At 32.1% G+C, this 14,770-nt stretch overlaps 3 long non-coding RNA genes across 4 annotated transcripts; 2 read left to right on the forward strand and 1 right to left on the reverse strand.

Annotated features, from left to right (window-relative positions):
- The first annotated feature begins 614 nt into the window (after positions 1–614).
- On the forward strand, positions 615–4,023 carry LOC133816185 (uncharacterized). Its single transcript, XR_009885062.1, has 4 exons — positions 615–706; positions 804–896; positions 1,617–1,718; positions 3,905–4,023. It is a non-coding gene; the product is annotated as an uncharacterized LOC133816185 (long non-coding RNA).
- Positions 4,024–5,818: 1,795 nt separating this feature from the next.
- On the reverse strand, positions 5,819–8,772 carry LOC133816186 (uncharacterized). Of its 2 annotated transcripts, none has more exons than XR_009885064.1 (5): positions 8,707–8,772; positions 7,797–8,051; positions 7,447–7,565; positions 7,141–7,237; positions 5,819–6,864 (listed from the first exon to the last, which is right to left on the reverse strand). It is a non-coding gene; the product is annotated as an uncharacterized LOC133816186 (long non-coding RNA). The 2 variants fall into 2 exon arrangements; XR_009885063.1 differs by having other exon boundaries at positions 5,819–6,869.
- A 3,700-nt stretch (positions 8,773–12,472) lies between these two features.
- LOC133816187 (uncharacterized) lies at positions 12,473–13,606 on the forward strand. The gene is made up of 3 exons (XR_009885065.1): positions 12,473–12,559; positions 12,706–12,863; positions 13,489–13,606. It is a non-coding gene; the product is annotated as an uncharacterized LOC133816187 (long non-coding RNA).
- Positions 13,607–14,770: the final 1,164 nt, after the last annotated feature.

The raw sequence follows: 14,770 nt of genomic DNA on the forward strand, positions 1-14,770 counted from the left end.
GTTCCCTGTAGAGTGTTTGGGATTTCTTTATGGTCTCGTACCTTTTCTGATTGTTAATGGATATAAATTTATAATTGATTCCAGATTTGTGGTTTATAGATCATTATTAGTTCTCAGTTTGATTGTATAACCGTGTATGGTGAGTTGTGTTCAGAATAAGTGGTAAACATTTCTAGAAGAACAAGGTTATTTTAGATTTAGAGAGAGAATTAAGACAGAAAATAAAATAGAACTTTAGAGAGAAATAGAATAATAACAGAGAAGGTGAACATTTAAAGAGAATCAAGAGAGGAAGAATTCAGCAATTCATTCATTTCTTACTAGTGTCAAAAATAGTGTCAAGAACTTGAAATGGGTGGCTATCTTCAACAATAAGTACTTTAGGGCCTTTACTTTGTCAATGTTCTTTTTTTTTTTATTGGCATTTGTGGTCTTTATATGTAATAGTCGCATATCTTATTAGATGTTTTAGAATGCAGTGCCTATTAATGACTTTCTAGGATATAATATAGGTGATACTTCATCATCTCTAGTTATTACAACTTTAAAAAAAAAAATAGGTATTCTTAAATTAACATTCTAGAAAGTCACTAATAGGCTAATGTTGTTCTATAGAAACAAATAAATTATACTGTGATGATTTCAGGATTATGTTGGGAACAAGCGGTTGGAGTTATCTGGTCACCTTATTTCCCTACTTTTTGAGGTAAACATATATTTTCCCATCTAATGCTTTGCATTGTATAATAACTAGATCTTTAACTTTTTAAATTTTGTTTGGGTGTTTTTTTTTAATATTGTAGGATTTGTTCAAGACAATGATTAGTGAGGTTAAGAAGACTGTGGATACTATTTTAACAAAGCCCAGCAGGTCTAGTCGTTTTGACTTTTCTCAGGTAAGCTCTGCTAATTACTAATTTTTTTTAACAGAAATGTGATGAGAAATATTTTTATCACTAATGTTTACTTAGCTCTCCAAAGTTTCTGTTAGGAGGTTGGAGGATATTGGAACCAAAATGATTAACTTATAATTTATTTATTTTTGGGTACAGATAAAAACACTGAATTTTTTTCCATTAATTTGATGGTTTCAAGTGAATATTTGTTATCTAATTCTTATCTAGGGTGCATGTGAAGTGGACAACTTCAAATTTGATTGACTTGACTAGGTTTGCTTTACTACTGGAAAAAGAAATAGATCTTTGATGTGTGTATGATTACACAAGAAAAAAACTATTGTTTGGTACTGTCCTAAGCATTTTTAGACTAGGCTTCATTTCATTCTAGTCTAGCTTGTATCCAAATTATTAGATTCATATTCAACAGATGTGTTCAATTTTTCTGCAGACTGATTTTAATTTTAGCGACAAGTATGATAGGCTCAAATTGATATCAAACAATAGGATTAAATAAATAGAGAGAATTCAGGGGGACTGTATTTTTGAATAAGGAAATATAGAAAAACCTAGGTATGCAAGACCAAGTTCTCTCTAAGTGCAAGAATTTTACTACAGAAAACAGATTGCAAATATGAAATTTTGATGGAATGTAATTCGGTTCTTCTTTGTGTTATTTGAAAATCGTGTATCATTTCTTTTGTTTTTATGCTAATGCAGTGGATAGTGAGAGATAGCATAACAATGGGACTTGAGAGGAGCCTTTCTACTGGGAATTGGGATGTTAAGCGATTTAAGATGAGCCGGAAAGGCATGACACAGGTTGTATACTTCCCATAATTTTAATATTTTTTTCCTGTATATATGTTCTTTCAGCCAATTTTAGTTTATCCAATTTTCCTGCATACTTGGACAATGTAAAACTACTTGAATCCCTGGTTTCATTACTCAAATCATTTAAAATACCTTCTAGTTCGAAATAGCATTTTGTACTAGTCTGATTGTTTCTTTTCATCGAGTATTTAGGAGTACTGAAATATGTTTCTGCCATGATTAATAAGTACTGTTTCATGGGTCATAAAACATTAAAACTTTGGCTGTTAATCAGGGCAAGCAACATGGGGAGGAGGCATTATTCTTTAATATATTAGTAGCTGGCTTCCATGCCATTATATGTTAAATTAATGGCTGATTGTACATGCATAAGAATTTACATGATTGTTAATAATGGAATCCAACATTCCATATGTAAAAATCTTGATTTTGTAAGAAAATGGTTAGGAGCTGACTTCTAGTGGCTTAAACGAGTTATGGGTCAAACTAATTATGAATTTTCTTGTATTTTATCTTGCATTTTAGGATGTATAGATGTCCATAATGTGTAAAAACGTGCAAGAAGGTTTTGAATTGACCAAGCGATAGCCTTTGCAAAATTTGTGTGTAGTCTGGGATAAGCATTTAAAAAATTAGGTAAATGGCTGATTTTGGACAATTATTTCGGTGGAAAAATCATTGCATTTTTGGATGATTTTTGGAGAATACATTATTTTAATATTTAAGAATCAAATGGCCAAATTTCAAAGGAGAATTTTAAAAGAGCTGTGAGTTATGAATTTTCAAAAAATTTGATAAAAATTTATGAGAATTTACCATAGTTTCTGGATAGCCAACTTTGAGTATCCGTTTTACCAAGTAAAAATGCCTAAAATGATTTTATTTTAGGTGTGAGTGTTTTTTACACAGCCTATTATGGTCCTAAAAAATTTTGGACCAAATTAATAAACCAAATAGATTTTGTAAAGTCTCAAAATTTGTTAAAAAGATTGACCTATTCCTAGACAGCCTTAAAGTAAGATTTTTGAAAATAAATGTCACTAAGTAAAAATAATTATTTTTGTGTAAAATTTTACAAGAAACTGCTTGATATAGCCAAGGTTAATTCTGTGAAGTTTGAGAATTTTTGGAGATGTAGTTTTCCAATTATAATTTTCAAACTAATCCAGTTATAACTTAGGACTTATAAAGTTTATACTTAGAGAAACATATGAGGACTTTTCTAAGTATTTAACTAAGAAAGCTACAAATTTATATTGGTAATGGTAAAATTTACTTTAGCACACCAAATGATTATTAAGATTAATTAGATATTAAAGGGGTAATATTTTAGTAACTCACTGTTTTATTTAAGAGAAAATTTAAAAAAGGTCCAATACCCTAACTTTTAGAGTGCCTATATTTTCAAAAGTAGGTGTGATTTTTTCATTAAAGCTTCAGCACATGTAGACATTTTACTTTTTTAAGGAAAAGGGTTTTGGTATATGTATAGTTTGTCTTTTAATTTGAACAATATTATCTCAATCAGATAATTATCACCTCTTAACAGAATGATAATGTTTTTTTACTGTCTATGGTTTGTTATGGTTAATATTCTTATTCATTGCTCACTTTGTTTTGACAGACTGTATTATGTATATCTAAGTATGTTTGCGAAATTATAAGCCTACATTATTTGTATCAATGAATTTGTAGCAAAGCAGATTGTTTTGTGTAGCAAAGTACTTCAACCCCATTCTGAATTTGTTCGGTCATATTTTACTCTTAGGTGGCTAATAACTTTACCATTTTCAGGAGCTCTGGGAAGAAAACTAGAGTGCTTTTGTTAGTCTTCGGGTTTTAGAAATTACTGATGTTTTCCACAATGGCTGCTTCCCATAGTATTGCTACAGACTATGGAAAACTTGATTGATTCTAATTTGCTATCTTAAGAACTAAAGAAAGCATAAAGAGATGATAAATTGTGTAGCTGGGTTTATAGCTATATGATCTAAAATAGCATGAATATGTAGTTTTAATATAATAACTGTAATCATAAAGATTTATATATGATCTAATGCTTTAATATATTTGTATGTAGTTGTCTAGTGGATTAATTAGAGAAAATATTATCAAAGAAAGTTAAGTATAGTTATTTTCTTCTAATTGTTTCTGTATAATCTTTCTAATTTCAGAAAATTGAGGATGGGACTTGAGAAGCTAGCTTGCAAGTTATGATTAAACGAGTTTCAAGTATGGTTCATAGTCTCTCTCTTTGTTTCTTCTTGGCTGGTTGTTTATCGAATACATTTTAGCGCCCCTACTGTTTAAAAGGTTCACTTTCATGAAGAATGATAATAGTAGGTTATTTTTTTAGCTTCAACTGTCCACTGATGTTTTTATTTTCATGTCATTTTATAGAAAGAACTAAATCAATAGTTTATTGGCAATAGGGATGGAGGAACTATCAATTTTTTTTAACAAGAGAAGGTAATATTCTGGTAGGAAACTAATTTACTATCATGAGATATTGTTTCTTTTTTCTATTGTTTTGAAAGCAGATTTTTTAAATGGATTTGGTTAAGAATTAGCCTTAATATTAGTACTAATTGGAATTGTTTTAGTGGGACACTCTAAATTCCAATGAATAATCATTCCAAAAGCCTTGCTTTAATTTATGCATCACGACAAATCATGATGACTAATTATATATATGCTATAATGATAACCAAATGCTATAGTGAATCAATGATAAGATCATCTCAGTGATTCATTCATTCTAAAGTTTATATATTTTCTTTTTCTTTTTTAACCTATTAAAATTCATTCCTTATTGCTCAAATGGTTTTGATTGTTCTAGTGCTGAGATTTTTAATTGTATGTTATAGCAGTTACTTGATTTTCTAGTACCATGATTCTTAGTCCCACTAAAGATTTCTTGGTCTAAATCTATTACTAATTTCCAGTACTTTAGTTTCTTAACTTACTTTTGTTAAGTGTCCATAAAAGGCTAGTTCAAGAGATTCTAGTGTTGTTTTTAATTTAAAAATCAGATTCTAAAATGGTAGCCACTAACTAATTGGGTTTGGATCAAAGACAAGATTTTAGCTTGGGTTGTGGCAATTAAATCTAATCTATACATATGGAAATAATGAAAACAATATGACTAAATGAAAATTTTAATCTATACATATAATTAAAAATCTAATCTATACATATAAAAGCTTACCTAACCATCTATCAATACCAAGTCAAAAAATTCAAACAACACACAATAAGTTTTCTTCCTTATATCACCGCAGCACACAAACAAATTTTCCATAACCTACTTCTCTAATACACACAAGTTTTCAACCTTCCGTTATCACCGCAGCACACAATTTTAATCTCAGAACCTACTTCTCTATGGATGAATATTTAAGATATTCAAACTCCTCTAACATTTTAAAGATATTAATAATAAGAGTTAAAAGAACAAATTACGTACCTCCTGCAAATTACCTTTGCAATGCTCCTTGCCAATTGGATCCCCAACCTAAAGAATATAATCAATACTTAAAAGATTAATACAAAATTAAAATTTGTCAATAGATATTAAACAAGCATGTATGATAAACTAACAAACTAAACAACATGGCAAGCAAGCTCAAACAACCAAAAATAAAAGTTGGAATATCAAATAAATGTAACAAATTGGGAAATTTTGGAATAGGTTATTTTTATTATTAATTTATTTGTTAGGTTACGCACCCTGTCTGTCATGTATGCATGTTTTATGTACTTGTATTAAAATTGAATGTATTTGAGTATTTAGAGTTTTCAATTTAATTATTAATCTTTCTCTTGTTCAGGTGGCTAAAATTTAAAAATGGTCACTACCTACTGTGCAGTGCATTTCATCTGGAGTAGTGATTGATATGCCAATCAAATGATGGAACCTTGTAGAGTCAGCGGGGTGTGCATAAAGCCTATAAACGATTTAAGACAAATGATGGAACCTTGTAGAGTCAGTGAGTGATGTGCATTGAGCCTGAAAAAATACAAGACATTTTGCCCTTAAATGAATGTAGCGTGATAAGAAGAGCCCTAGAAACAGCAGGTGTCAGAAAGGTCATGGCTGATCTTAAGGCAGTCAAGTAAGTAAACTATATGGGTTTTGTTTGTGGGGGGGCCTCTCCAAAATCTTGTGGCTGTTTCAGAATCTTGTGTCTGCGCTGCATGTGCGTTGGTTGCATTTCATGCCTTATTGAGCTATATAAGTCCACAGGCCACACACCCTTGTGACTCATACTTCCTACCTTTACTATTATTAAATACAAATATAGAAAGAAAGAAAAATAAAATTAAAAAGAAGAATTAATGAGAAAACAGTGGCGTATTGGGTGATTCTTGGTGGGTAATGGGAATACTATGCATGTCTTTTGTGACTTGAATTTATCATTTTTTATGTCTAAATGTCTTGCACTCCTATCATTTCATTAATAGAAAAAATGCTCTTTAATAACTGTTGTAGAACATAAAAGTAAAACAGTATACTAAATGCAGATGCAGAGGTTTCCTACTGTAAGCAAATGCAGAGGCTATAAACTTATGTTTTTTTTTTTTTTGCCTTTCACAATTTCAATTGCAATTGGTCTGTTATGGGGCATTCTGTACTATTTTGCTGGCACAAGACAGCAATAGTGTTTCAAAAACATTTTAAGAAAATGAAATGGTGAAAAATGTAGCCTACTTTCATCAGATTATTCTCTCATTTTCATATGATCAAGTACCGGAGACTAATAGTGAACCCTCAACCCTATCGAGTGGAGATTTTGCGAAAGGGAGTGACATAAATGATTAAACAACAAGAGTTAATCAAATAATAAGAGCAAACCATCCGTCACAAAGATCACTTTCAAAAACAGCACTTTGACATTACTAACAAGTAACAAAACATAATTACCACCAGAGTTGCAGTTTCATCTCCTGAGGTATATTCATTGATACTTTAAACTTAATTGAGGCCCAAAAATTCAAAGATATAATCTCTTGGCAATAAGAATGATTACAAAATTACATGAATAGTTGCTAACCTGATCAAGAACTGTACCAATATCCCTGTTTTTTTCTACTGTGTCACGCCTTATCCTCCTTGCTAAACGAACATCAGCATCTGCACTGAAAAATTTTCAATGTGAAGTGCCTCAACTTAGTAACACTATAAAGTGACATATCACGGCATCCCATAGTTAATACAGAAACTATAAAAGAAATCATTATATTAATTGAATCTCAAATGTAATGGTATAATACTGAATAAATTAGAAAAAAAAAATAGTCAGATAAGCATCTCAAGACCACATATTTGTAGTAGTAACTAATGAAAAGCATCAGAAATACAGAGTAAGAACATCAAGTAGCCTAAATGATAAAAAAGAAAATAAATGACCTGTATCAACAAATATCTTCATATTCATCAACTCTCGAACACGGGGATCATGAAAAATGAGAATGCCTTCCAAAATTATCACCTCTGAAGGGTTTACCTGCACAGCATATGCCGCCATATTGTTGAAGTAAGGGTCCTCTAATTCAGAATTCTAATAGAGATAAGAAACATACTGATAATTGCAAGCATGCACATACTTTAAGTACTGAATAACTTTAATTCTCCTATAACTTCCCTTTGGTAAGACAAGTATAAGAAAACAAGAGGAAATTCATTAGACCAGCATGTTAAGAAAACAAAAGTTACCCTTCTAGGCGGGAAGACATTGTTTTTGTAACTCTTGAAGTCATAGTTTGGAATATCTACTGCTTGTCCATTCCTCAACTTATCCATAGAAGCTAAAAGTTTCTCATTATCAAATGCATCTGACAATAAAAGTAATTTTACATCAAAAGACATGAAAGAGAGAGCATGCACCATATAGGAGAAATACATACCATAGTTAGGCTAGTTATCGCTACAAAGCAAACCAATTCTAATGTGCCCCACTAAATGGCTAAAAATATACTATATTTTTGTGAATTTTTAGCAAGATACAGGTATTAGAAACTGTGTACAAATGGGCACTAAATTACATAAAGTTTAATAGCACAAACCTCATTGCTTGGTTTAAATGCTTAGTTTAATAGCACAGGAACTCGTTTTCCATTAAGTTCCACTTTCACAATATTCCCAAGGCATCCAGCCATATCAAAAACTCTCTTTTTCATCAGCGCAACAACATCATCTTCTAAATGTGTCATGTTAAACTTAGCCAAATCTGGCTTAAAAGTCACCTTGGTCCAGTTGTCACTCTCCTTGCACTTTGTGATCACTGGATCAATTTTCTTCCCCATGTTATTGGAGAAAACCTTCAAACAATCAACAAAAAATCCAATCAAATCAATATATATGCTGAACCCAATTTCAAATTAACCACAGTAGAGAGCTTGTCTTAAATCAAAATCAAGAAATGAAATTTATAAACAAATTAGTCCCAATTTATGGAAAAACTTCAAATCGTCAACACACAAACCCAATCAAATCACCATGTCTGCCAAACTATGCTGACCAAAATTTCAAATTAACTAAAAAAGAGAGCTTGTCCGAAACCCAAATCAAGAAATGATCTTTAACTAAAAAAGAGAGCTTGTCCGAAACACAAATCAAGAAATGATCTTTAACTTAAAAAGAGAGCTTGTCCGAAACCCTAATCAATAAAACACATGAATAAACAAATTATTTCCAAATTAGGGAAAACCTTCAAATATTCAACACGAAACACCCAGTCCACTCAGCAAGTATACTAAGCTCAAAATTCAAATTAACTAAAAAGATAACTTGTCTGACATCCTAATCAAGAAATGAACTTCTATACCAGCTTGTACTTCTTCAGACGCTTTCCATCAGCGGTCTCGATGATAAACTCAGTGATCGGAGCATAAAAATACCCCATAAATACAAAAATGGATATTAAAAAAAAAGCTTACTGTAATTGAGAGAGGGACACAAATTGGAGAAACATACCAGATCTTGCTTCCACCATGCGTCGAGGTGATGAAGACACACACAGTGTCATCGTGCTCCTGGACAGATTGTATAAGTGGCGGGCAAGCTTAATCGTCCTCCTCCTGGGCAGATTGGTCGAGAAACGAAGAGAGAGAGAGGGGGTAAACGGGGAACGAAGAGAGAAGAGAGAGAGGGTAAACGGGGAACAAAGATAGAGAGAAGAGAGAGAGAGGGGGGACCGACTGGGACCGACTGTGTTATGGAAATGGGTTTTTGTTGTAGTGGAAGATACATTCTTGTTAGTATAAGGTTATCAAAGTTTACCAGCTTAAAAAGACAGTGGTTGTCAAATATGATATGTCATATATTGAATTGAGGCAGAAAGGAGCATAGACTTGTTAGTATAAGGTTATCAATATTGAGTGTTGTTTTGGTTTGGTCATATAGTATCTAATTCTGGTAGAGGAACTTGAAAAAGAGATAGTTTTGAACAATTTGTTTGTAGCAATATTCAACAAGGATTGGGATGAAAATCAGTTTATGTTTTGTTGTTGAGTTGTGTATTTTGTTTGAGTGATCTTGAGAACTTAGAGAGAATGAGATTATTAATTAGTATTTGTATCTTAGATTATAGTTTCCTCCTCTTTCTCTTAGATGATCATTGCTTTGACTTTCTCATCCAAATTTTCAACTTCTAGAACTACATGGATTCATCATGGTAAAATTCTGGTTTTGGTTGTGTTCTTGTTTTTTCATCATGGTAAAATTCTGGTTTTGGTTGTGTTCAACTTCTAGAACTACATGGAATGGAAGTCTTGTTTTTTCTTTTCTTTCTAAAATGGGAATTCTCTTTTTGGACTGTTTATGATGTTGTGTTCTTTTCTTTCTAAACTGGAAGTCTTGTTTTTTATGGACTGTTTATGATGCTCTGTCAAGTACACCCCAGAATCCTTTTTTTTCCTTTTTGAACTGCTGTAGGCCATGATGATGAACATTTAAGTTCTTAGGTGCATAGGAATTTGACAAAGTAGCAACATCATCAGAAAAAACAACATCATCAGAACTAATGTTGATATATATTTGATAAATTGTAGTGAAAATCAAACATTATAACAAGTATATATAGATACATCTCTTTTAATATGCTTTCTTAGTTTGAAATTATCAAGATCAATAGCTAGAGATACACTATATTGATTTTTCTTAATATTTTATTTTGTAAATATAAGATTGTTCATATCTTTAAAAAATTTCTTACATATATAGATACATCTCTCCTAATATGCTTCAGCCCCATGTATTATTTCATATGGAAATAGACAAGGCTTATTATATATACTATTGTAAACACAACCTCAAAACAAGAACATAAACACCTCATAAACCAGAAAAAAATTGATCAATAATCAATCTTAAAGACAAAACTGGTTTAATCAAGGAATCAAATCAAAACAGAAATGAAACATAAAGAGGAACACAAACACAAACACATACGTGGTTCGAATGAGTGTTGGCTAGACACCACTCTACTCCACGGCCAAAACCAGCCCCAAGGGCTTGACAATCTCTTTATTGATTCTAAGTTTCAATCCGTAAAACAATGGAGTCTAGCTCCAAGCTTCTCTCATAACAGTAGTACAAGAGTTCTCTAGGCTCTCTAAAACTCACTCCCAATATTACAATGTATGTAAAAACTGAATTGGATTAAATGATAGAAGAGGAGCCTTATATATACATGTGATGTAAGTGACTGACTACTAGTAGAGAATTATTCTTATTATTATAGAATATAGTTTATGCATTCTAGGTGTTTGAGTGAATGTCTCAATAAGTACAAAATACTCAATAGACTTGTGTGTTATTTATTGTGTGAGTGGCAAATGACTACTGGTAGAGAATTTTTTCTTTTCTTTTGATTCTCTCAGTTGGTGTTTTGTGTGAATTTACACAACTTGATGCATATATTCTTCTATATAAATGATCTTTTTTGGCTTTTCTTGATATGAGAATTAACACTAACTGTATTAGGCATTATTGTTAGTGTTTATTTACTCTCTTCCTTCTATGATTTGTATGGAACAATTCATTTCCAATTTGTTTTATGTTCAAATAAATTCAAATTTTATTCTTTTTCATGTCATTAAAAGTTTTACATCGTTGTCTTTTTCTTTATAATTTCATTTTAGCCAAATAAGAAAAGTCAATTTTGGTTGCTATTTGGTAACTAGAAAGTAGTATTTTAGTTTTGAATATTTAATGGAGAGTTAATATTATTGGAAAAGTATGCTCTGATTTTGGTGTTTTAGTTTTGAATATTTAATGGAGAGTTACTAAGTTGTAGCAAGAAGTTGAAAATTGGATCATATTGTTTGGAGTAGAAATACATGTGTTTTAGTGTTTTTTTTTTCTTCATGTAAACAGAAAATCATGGATTCCCTGTACTTTTTAGCTTAAGAAATTTGCTTGGCATGTCTCATTTTCTGTTTCTTGTGAACCTTTGTTATTGACACCGAGTTAGATGCATTTTTTACTGACTCAAGTTTCATTTTCAAGTTTCAAGTTTCTGTACTTGGGTATATTGTTAAATGAGTCCTTTGATTACAGTTTTTAAAAAGACGATGCTTCTTCCTGCCCTTCTTTATTATTGAAATTAATTCCCCTGCTCATGTATGTTGTTCGGTGTGATTATATGCTGAATATCATTCCTTGTATTTTCTCCTGTGTGAATTGATTTTGTTATTAATTTTTAAATTCTATACAAGTGTAACTTAAATAAGTATGTGAATATTTCAGCATGATCTAGAATATGATATTTTAGTCATAAATTTATGAATTTGATATTGTTGTTAGAAAGTTACTTAGTAGACTTTGTCTGTTTTCAGTTGGTGAACACAGGAAAGGAAAGGGCAAAAGTCAGCCTTCTTTTTACATGGGCGGTAAGCATCTCTTTTCCTAACATAATTGTGTATAATTACTCCTAGATGTTGAAATTCTTGATTTCAGGTATTGACTTGCATGAAACTTATATAAATTTTTCTTCATTTTGTTTGAGACAACTATGACAAAGTTCAGAGTGGGGATTTCCTGATTATCACATATATGGCTGTCATGAAACATCTAATATCTAACAATATTTGAACTAAATGTATGCTCTGGTGTATTGAGCAAAACTCATATTGCAGTTCTGAGAGCAAAATATGGTTCTTTTGTTATTTCATTGTTGCTATTAGATGGCTGTCTTTACTTGTCCCTAACTGACAAAATAATATTTTTTCATTACTCTCTTTTTCAAAGGCAAAAAATGTCCAGTTAACAATAATTTCCGTAGCTAGTGTTATGGTGCTCTAAATTTGATTATTGTACCCTTCCTAAGACTATTTCATGGTTTGGAAAACTATCTATGGCTTTGAGGTTTTTTTTCTTAAAAAAATAGATGTTAAAGGAGATAGCTTCTGACTAGATAATCTCTAGAAAAAGGTTGAGATATGACTTTACTTGTCCATTCAGGCCATTTTTGCCAAGTACTTCTGATTTCTGTTTTTCATGGTTGGACTATGCGCTCGTTCTTCTGCATTGCTCATATTTTGATGCTTCTCTGATTTTTCATAATGTGTTTTCTAACCAGGAAGGCAATGTTGCCAACCAGAGGGAACATCGAATTCTTCTCCTTGCCAATATTCACATTCAGAAAGCTAATAAGCAGCTGTCTTGAAGGTATTCTGATTGTTAATTAAGGTTGTAAAGCTTTGGCTTTAACTAATCCTTTTATATAAATTTGAATTTATGACCTTGATTCTTGGTTGAAGACACCCTCCATATATGTTTTTGATTGCTCTGCGACTGGGGGAATATTGTGAATGCTTTTATTGAGGTAAAGCTTTAACTCAAAACATATAATGAATTGATATATGTATTGATAATTAAGGTGCTACGTGACATGAATTCATTATCTGTAATTCAGATGTTTATATATAAATATATTTGTAAATATAGTGACTTGATTTGATGGTTTGGAAGCTTCATGATTGGGTTGCTTCTAGCTCCTTTGGATCCACAAGGGATTGCATTCTACTTGGAGCTTGTGAAGCACATGAGACTCTTCCACAAAGTGCTGAATTTCTTGCAGATGTGTTTACGTCTTGTCTCACAACACCTATTAAGATGGCTTTGAGATGGTGAGCTTCTTTTCTTGTTCTTCTGTTAGGATCGCCTATCGCGTTTATGCATCTTTATTTGAGATCATGCAGTTTTCTGGTTTTGCCTTGTGGTGTTTATTCCTTATTGGCTACTTCCTAGTTATTTTTAGTTTTCTAGTTTTGCCTTGTGGTGTTTATTCCATATGCCTTGTGACGTGATTGGTTTGAATAGATGCTTTGAAATATACACAAGTTAGCTAATCTCTGCCTCTATTTTAGGCAGTGAATGCATTTTCTTATGAGACTAAATTTTTTTTGTTGTATTTTAAGTTATGGATAACAATTGGTTTTTATTTTTTGAGATAACAATTGGTTTTTGTGCTGTGGATCATTAGATCTGTTTTATTAACATAAGGATGTAATATTTGCTTCTACATTTACTATCATTCTAGTCAAGAAATTTAGTATAGTTTAGTTACAAGTAATTTAGTTGCTGCTGTTGACAATTTGTGGTATCTAAAAGATGGAATACATACTGTAGTCTTGAAAAAACTTTCAGAAAATGGTAAGAGCTATGTGGGTTTTACAGTTTTTTTTTTTTATACTTCAAGCACTGATCTGTAGACTTATCTTAGTTTTTTGTGGATCCTACTCCATTTTCTAGGATCTTGCAGGCAAAGGACACCAAGTGAATTAGATAGAGAGGTTAAGAACTTGAGGGTGGCATTTACTGACCTATTTTTGAAGCATAACACTTTCAAAGAAACTGCAAAGCCATCGAGATATTGGTACAAAGAATGGAAGAATGTATTTCACTAATTTTTGTATATATTTTTTGTTTTGTATTTAGTGATAAAGGAATCTGAATTGGGCAAAAATTATGTTGTAATATGATTTCTTAAGCCTAGACTAGTAGACTAAATATTGTAATTACATTTGAGTAATTAATAAAAATCTATTTATGTTACCTTATTTGGCTTCAACTTTCATATTTGTTTTCCTAGTTTTGTGTAAGTAAAAAAAGATTATGTTTCTCTAAGCTAATATAACACATGTATTATACTAAAGTGTAGTATAACACAAATAATGTGTTATACTAAAGTTTAGTATGACACAAAAAATGTGTTATATAAAGTGTAGTATAACACAAAAAAAGTGTTATACTAAAGTGTAGTATAACACAAAAAAAGTGTTAAATAATCAACTATAAATAACATAATGCAACACTTATCTATATATTAAAATAACACGGAAATTGTGTTATCGTTGACAATACAATAACACATCTGTATAACACTGATAAAGTGTTATGTAAAGTACCGTGACCTACGATAACATAGTCGGTCTTAACACATCAGAAAGTGTTATCGTATGTTTTGATAACACATTTTTGGCGTTATTAAAAGCATTTTTTCTTGTAGTGAACGTCCTTCTGCCAACAGGAGGAACTCAGAGACAGGCTCTGCGGTCAGGGGCCCCCCACGGCATAACAATGCACGGGGACCCACCGACCAGCACAAGCCTCCCCCTAACGCTTGGAAAATGCCAGTCCAAGGAGGCAATAGAGGGAATAGTCAGTCGCACCATAGCCAGCCATGATTCAAAGATGGCCATGGCTACAATGAATCTGACTCTGGCAGAGGAAATGCGGGTCAGAGGAACGAAGAGAGAGGTGGAGGCAGGAGCCCCCCACCCAGAGAAGACCGACCTACAGGTCATAACGCTGGGGGGCAGCCCAGGCAGAATAACGTCTTTAGTCAGCTCGGAGCCAGCGAGTAGCGGCGAAGAGACAATGATTTGAGGGATGTACTTAATGACCGCCGAGAAAGGCACGATGAGTACATTCCCCCGGCACCAGATGCCCCAGCAATCCCAGAAGTTGTTCAGGCTCAAATTGATGCCCTGAACCAGGCTGTGCAGCAGCTGGTCAGGGGGCGAACATCCCA

The sequence above is a fragment of the Humulus lupulus genome, chromosome 2, assembly GCF_963169125.1.
Source record: "Humulus lupulus chromosome 2, drHumLupu1.1, whole genome shotgun sequence".
NCBI lineage: Eukaryota > Viridiplantae > Streptophyta > Magnoliopsida > Rosales > Cannabaceae > Humulus > Humulus lupulus.